Below are 5,000 nucleotides of genomic sequence, written 5' to 3' on the forward strand. Positions count from 1 at the left end.
CCGAGGTCCTATTCCATTATTCCATGCACACAGTATTCAGGCGGGCTTGCCTGCTTTAAGCACTCTAATTTGTTCAAAGTAAACGTGCCGGCCCACCGAGACACTCAATAAAGAGCACCCTGGTAGGATTTCAACGGGGTCCGCCTCGGGACGCACGAGCACGCACGAGGCGGTCGCACGCCTTCGGCTCGCCCCACCGGCAGGACGTCCCACGATACATGCCAGTTAAACACCGACGGGCGGTGAACCAACAGCGTGGGACACAAATCCAACTACGAGCTTTTTAACCGCAACAACTTTAATATACGCTATTGGAGCTGGAATTACCGCGGCTGCTGGCACCAGACTTGCCCTCCAATAGATACTCGTTAAAGGATTTAAAGTGTACTCATTCCGATTACGGGGCCTCGGATGAGTCCCGTATCGTTATTTTTCGTCACTACCTCCCCGTGCCGGGAGTGGGTAATTTGCGCGCCTGCTGCCTTCCTTGGATGTGGTAGCCGTTTCTCAGGCTCCCTCTCCGGAATCGAACCCTGATTCCCCGTTACCCGTTACAACCATGGTAGGCGCAGAACCTACCATCGACAGTTGATAAGGCAGACATTTGAAAGATGCGTCGCCGGTACGAGGACCGTGCGATCAGCCCAAAGTTATTCAGAGTCACCAAGGCAAACGGACCGGACGAGCCGACCGATTGGTTTTGATCTAATAAAAGCGTCCCTTCCATCTCTGGTCGGGACTCTGTTTGCATGTATTAGCTCTAGAATTACCACAGTTATCCAAGTAACGTGGGTACGATCTAAGGAACCATAACTGATTTAATGAGCCATTCGCGGTTTCACCTTAATGCGGCTTGTACTGAGACATGCATGGCTTAATCTTTGAGACAAGCATATGACTACTGGCAGGATCAACCAGGGAGCTGCGTCAACTAGAGCTGAGCAGCCGGCCGCCCGGGAGTGTGTCCCGGGGGCCCGCGCGAACACGCAAGCGTCCGCTCAATCATTCTGCAAACAGGAGGAGGCTGAGCTCCCCTGCACAATACACCTCGAAACCCTCTCAGGTCCCGGCGGCGCGCAGCGCCGTCCCAAGTACTTGGTCGGGTTCGAGAGAGGCGCAATCGCCCGGAGTTAGGCGAGTAGACGCTTTCGGTGCGACCACCCGTGCTCCCAACTGAGCTTGCCGCTGCCGACAGAGGCCCGGGAGCGTGCTGTCGTGGCATTGCCGGCGGGAGACAACACGCGCCACCTACGGTGACCGGCAGCTCCAACGCCAGCGCCACAGAAGGACAAAAGCCCCACTTGGGTGCCGAAGCGAACTCTCCCAGCACAGCGCACGCGCCAACACATCCGCACAGCTGCGATACAAACCACCAGCGAGAACCGCTGGGGCGACCGAGCAGCAGACGGCGTCGCGGCGCCGAGCGCCGGGCGGCGGCGCATCCTCAACGCACACAGTCCTCAATCGGACCAGCACACTGAAGATGTCCACCGCGCTTCGCACCGGGCCCGCGAGGACCTACTTTGGCCGCACGGCGCCGCGCGCAGGGTGCGCCGGCGCGCAGCTGCGACGCCTGCCGCGTCCGTCGGCCGGCGCGCCTGCCACTGGCCGCCCCCACCAGCCGGCTGTAGCGCGTGCGCCCACGCACCGCGCGGCCAGCACGCCGGGAGGCGCCCCCTCACCGGCCGGGGACGGTCCCACCCAGCCACCGCCGCGTATCGCTTCACACCCAGATGCCGTTCAGTTTCGTCGGCATGGTGGGTATCGCTGGAACAACCGGTTCGTACCTCAACCTATCGTCGCCATCACCGATTCACCCCTAGCGAGAACAACCGCACCACAACAGGTTACCATTTGTTCATTTGCGTAACTTCACCAGAAAACGCAGGCGTCCATCGCCATTTGCAACTTCAACGATTATTGCATGCCTGTGTCAGGTGTCACGCCACACTACGTCTGCCCACATACACGCAACAAAATGTGCACGCCTAGACAATACGTGGAAGGTGGCCCCCGTACGTATGCGATGTCCATTGCTCGAACGACTGTCAACCGGCCTCTGTAGCATGTCGCAGATATGGAACGCGGTGCACCATGCCATCACGGTGTGTGAGGAGAGACGACTAGGTCCGAATACATCAACAGACAGCTCATGCTGATCGCCATCCACGGCGTCCGTTCCTCCCACACGTCTCTATGGCGTACCACACTGCAATCCAGCTCTCATAGGGAGACGACACGTAGCTGCGTGCACAATATTTGCACTGTATGGTCCGCCGTTTTTGGGCGCAGTCGTTGTACGGTCACACATGTGCCACGATGTATCATTCGGTACATAAGGACGAATGTGCAGTACAGATTGTGGTTTACGCGTACGACATTAGCGGACGGTTGACACAGGCCGCACCACAACGTAGCCTGAGTACGTCGCATGCGAAGGGCATTGAACATGCAAACTTCTCACCAACCAGCTTGCGAAGGCAGGGGGGCAAGGTGGGGACGTGGGGAGGGGCGGCATGTACGTCCTGCTGCCATCCACATTACAGTGTACAGCAGGAGCATGTGGAAAGTCAGCAAGACTTGCAAGGTGTTTAACATGAAGCGATACACAGGGGAGCGGGCAGTGCGAGTAGCGAACTATATTGCGAGGGTTGCGGGTGGGCAACACTACACTAATTGAACGAGTCGTATAACAATTACAGAGCAGGTTTAGGCGACAACATGGGTTACGTTAGGGGACAACGTGGGTTACGTTAGGGGACAACGTGGGTTACTTTAGGGGACAACGTGGGTTAGGTTAAGGCACAACGTGGGTTAGGTTAAGGCACAACGTGGGTTAGGTTAAGGCACAACGTGGGTTAGGTTAAGGCACAACGTGGGTTAGGTTAAGGCACAACGTGGGTTAGGTTAAGGCACAACGTGGGTTAGGTTAAGGCACAACATGGGTTAGGTTAAGGCACAACATGGGTTAGGTTAAGGCACAACATGGGTTAGGTTAAGGCACAACATGGGTTAGGTTAAGGCACAACGTGGGTTAGGTTAAGGCACAACGTGGGTTAGGTTAAGGCACAACGTGGGTTAGGTTAAGGCACAACATGGGTTAGGTTAAGGCACAACATGGGTTAGGTTAAGGCACAACATGGGTTAGGTTAAGGCACAACATGGGTTAGGTTAAGGCACAACATGGGTTAGGTTAAGGCACAACATGGGTTAGGTTAAGGCACAACATGGGTTAGGTTAAGGCACAACGTGGGTTAGGTTAAGGCACAACGTGGGTTAGGTTAAGGCACAACATGGGTTAGGTTAAGGCACAACATGGGTTAGGTTAAGGCACAACATGGGTTAGGTTAAGGCACAACATGGGTTAGGTTAAGGCACAACATGGGTTAGGTTAAGGCACAACATGGGTTAGGTTAAGGTACAACATGGGTTAGGTTAAGGTACAACATGGGTTAGGTTAAGGTACAACATGGGTTAGGTTAAGGTACAACATGGGTTAGGTTAAGGTACAACATGGGTTAGGTTAAGGTACAACATGGGTTAGGTTAAGGTACAACATGGGTTAGGTTAAGGTACAACATGGGTTAGGTTAAGGTACAACATGGGTTAGGTTAAGGTACAACATGGGTTAGGTTAAGGTACAACATAGGTTAGGTTAAGGTACAACATAGGTTAGGTTAAGGTACAACATAGGTTAGGTTAAGGTACAACATAGGTTAGGTTAAGGTACAACATAGGTTAGGTTAAGGTACAACATAGGTTAGGTTAAGGTACAACATAGGTTAGGTTAAGGTACAACATAGGTTAGGTTAAGGTACAACATAGGTTAGGTTAAGGTACAACATAGGTTAGGTTAAGGTACAACATAGGTTAGGTTAAGGTACAACATAGGTTAGGTTAAGGTACAACATAGGTTAGGTTAGGTTAGGTTAGGTTACACGTTGTTGTAAGGAAAGGTGTAGGGGGGGGGGGGCGGGGGCGGCAGGTTCGTTGATAGTGATTATAGTAAGTGAATGCTTGTGACATGATCAGATTTGTCACGTCAGGATGCACCTTTGGCTTATTAGAGGCGGCGCTCCAATTCTATGCTTGTGTGAGACCTGTGTCTTTGACTCATGTCATTGTTTGTGCGCTGTGACAGGAGGTACTATTGTGATGTTGGGTGCACCGTTGTATAGGACATGTGTGGGTGTTGGTGCCTGGTCTGCGCAATGGTGGATGTCGAAAGGCTGGGATATTGTATTTTCCGCATGGACCTCCTGGTCTGGTTGTGATAGTGTGGATTGTGTAATGTGGCGGAGAAGATGCACTGGATGTTGTTCCATGCTGGTGCTTACATATTGTATGTGCGCCTGTTAGAAGCAGAGAGTGGTGCGTGATCAGAGTGTCTGGCTGACGTGTGGTTCCCATTGTGGGCAGACTCTTTCAGCATGTATACGGACAGTTGTGTATATTTGCTGTAGTTTGATGGCTCTGCATTGATTACTAATCAGCGCCGTGTGTACGGGTAATCTGGTTCCAGTCCAAAATGTTCCATCTGTGTACATTAGTGACAAAGACTCCCCCCATGCAGTGGGGCTCGGTCTGTTATAGCTCTTCCGCGTAATATATTTGCCCCACGTTTTTGCGACTGCGAGTGCGAGTGCAACGCGCATGGGGACCGACATGCTGATGGCTCGGTATCGGACGCCGTACAGTGAGCAACGCGATCGCGTCTCTCGCTCGTAAGTGGTACAGGTCGCGGCTCATGTATAGGGACAGCGGGAATGTCGCATATTGGAAATAACTCTTCATGAAACGCAAGTTATAGGGGTGGATTGCACTTTACGAGTGCGGGAAACTTCCGCCGTTCATCCGCTGGAGGTGCGCGTGTGGCGGTTGGGGTGGTGCACGAACGGGTGCGGGTGGAGTCATTGCCGGTCCACGGCTTCGTGCGGCAGAGCCACTGGAGATTGGGTGCTATGGTCGACAGAGGCTGCAGGCTTTGTGGGTGGCGTCGA

At 53.3% G+C, this 5,000-nt stretch overlaps 1 non-coding gene across 1 annotated transcript in view; it reads right to left on the minus strand.

Annotated features, from left to right (window-relative positions):
* Positions 1-921, minus strand: part of LOC124729442 — a 1,909-nt gene extending 988 nt beyond the window's left edge. Inside the window, exon 1 of the ribosomal RNA XR_007007684.1 lies at positions 1-921. This exon is cut by the window's left edge and continues 988 nt beyond it. This is a non-coding gene — a ribosomal RNA (small subunit ribosomal RNA).
* Positions 922-5,000: the final 4,079 nt, after the last annotated feature.

Source organism: Schistocerca piceifrons, unplaced genomic scaffold (genome assembly GCF_021461385.2).
Source record: "Schistocerca piceifrons isolate TAMUIC-IGC-003096 unplaced genomic scaffold, iqSchPice1.1 HiC_scaffold_1209, whole genome shotgun sequence".
In the NCBI taxonomy this organism is placed as follows: domain Eukaryota; kingdom Metazoa; phylum Arthropoda; class Insecta; order Orthoptera; family Acrididae; genus Schistocerca; species Schistocerca piceifrons.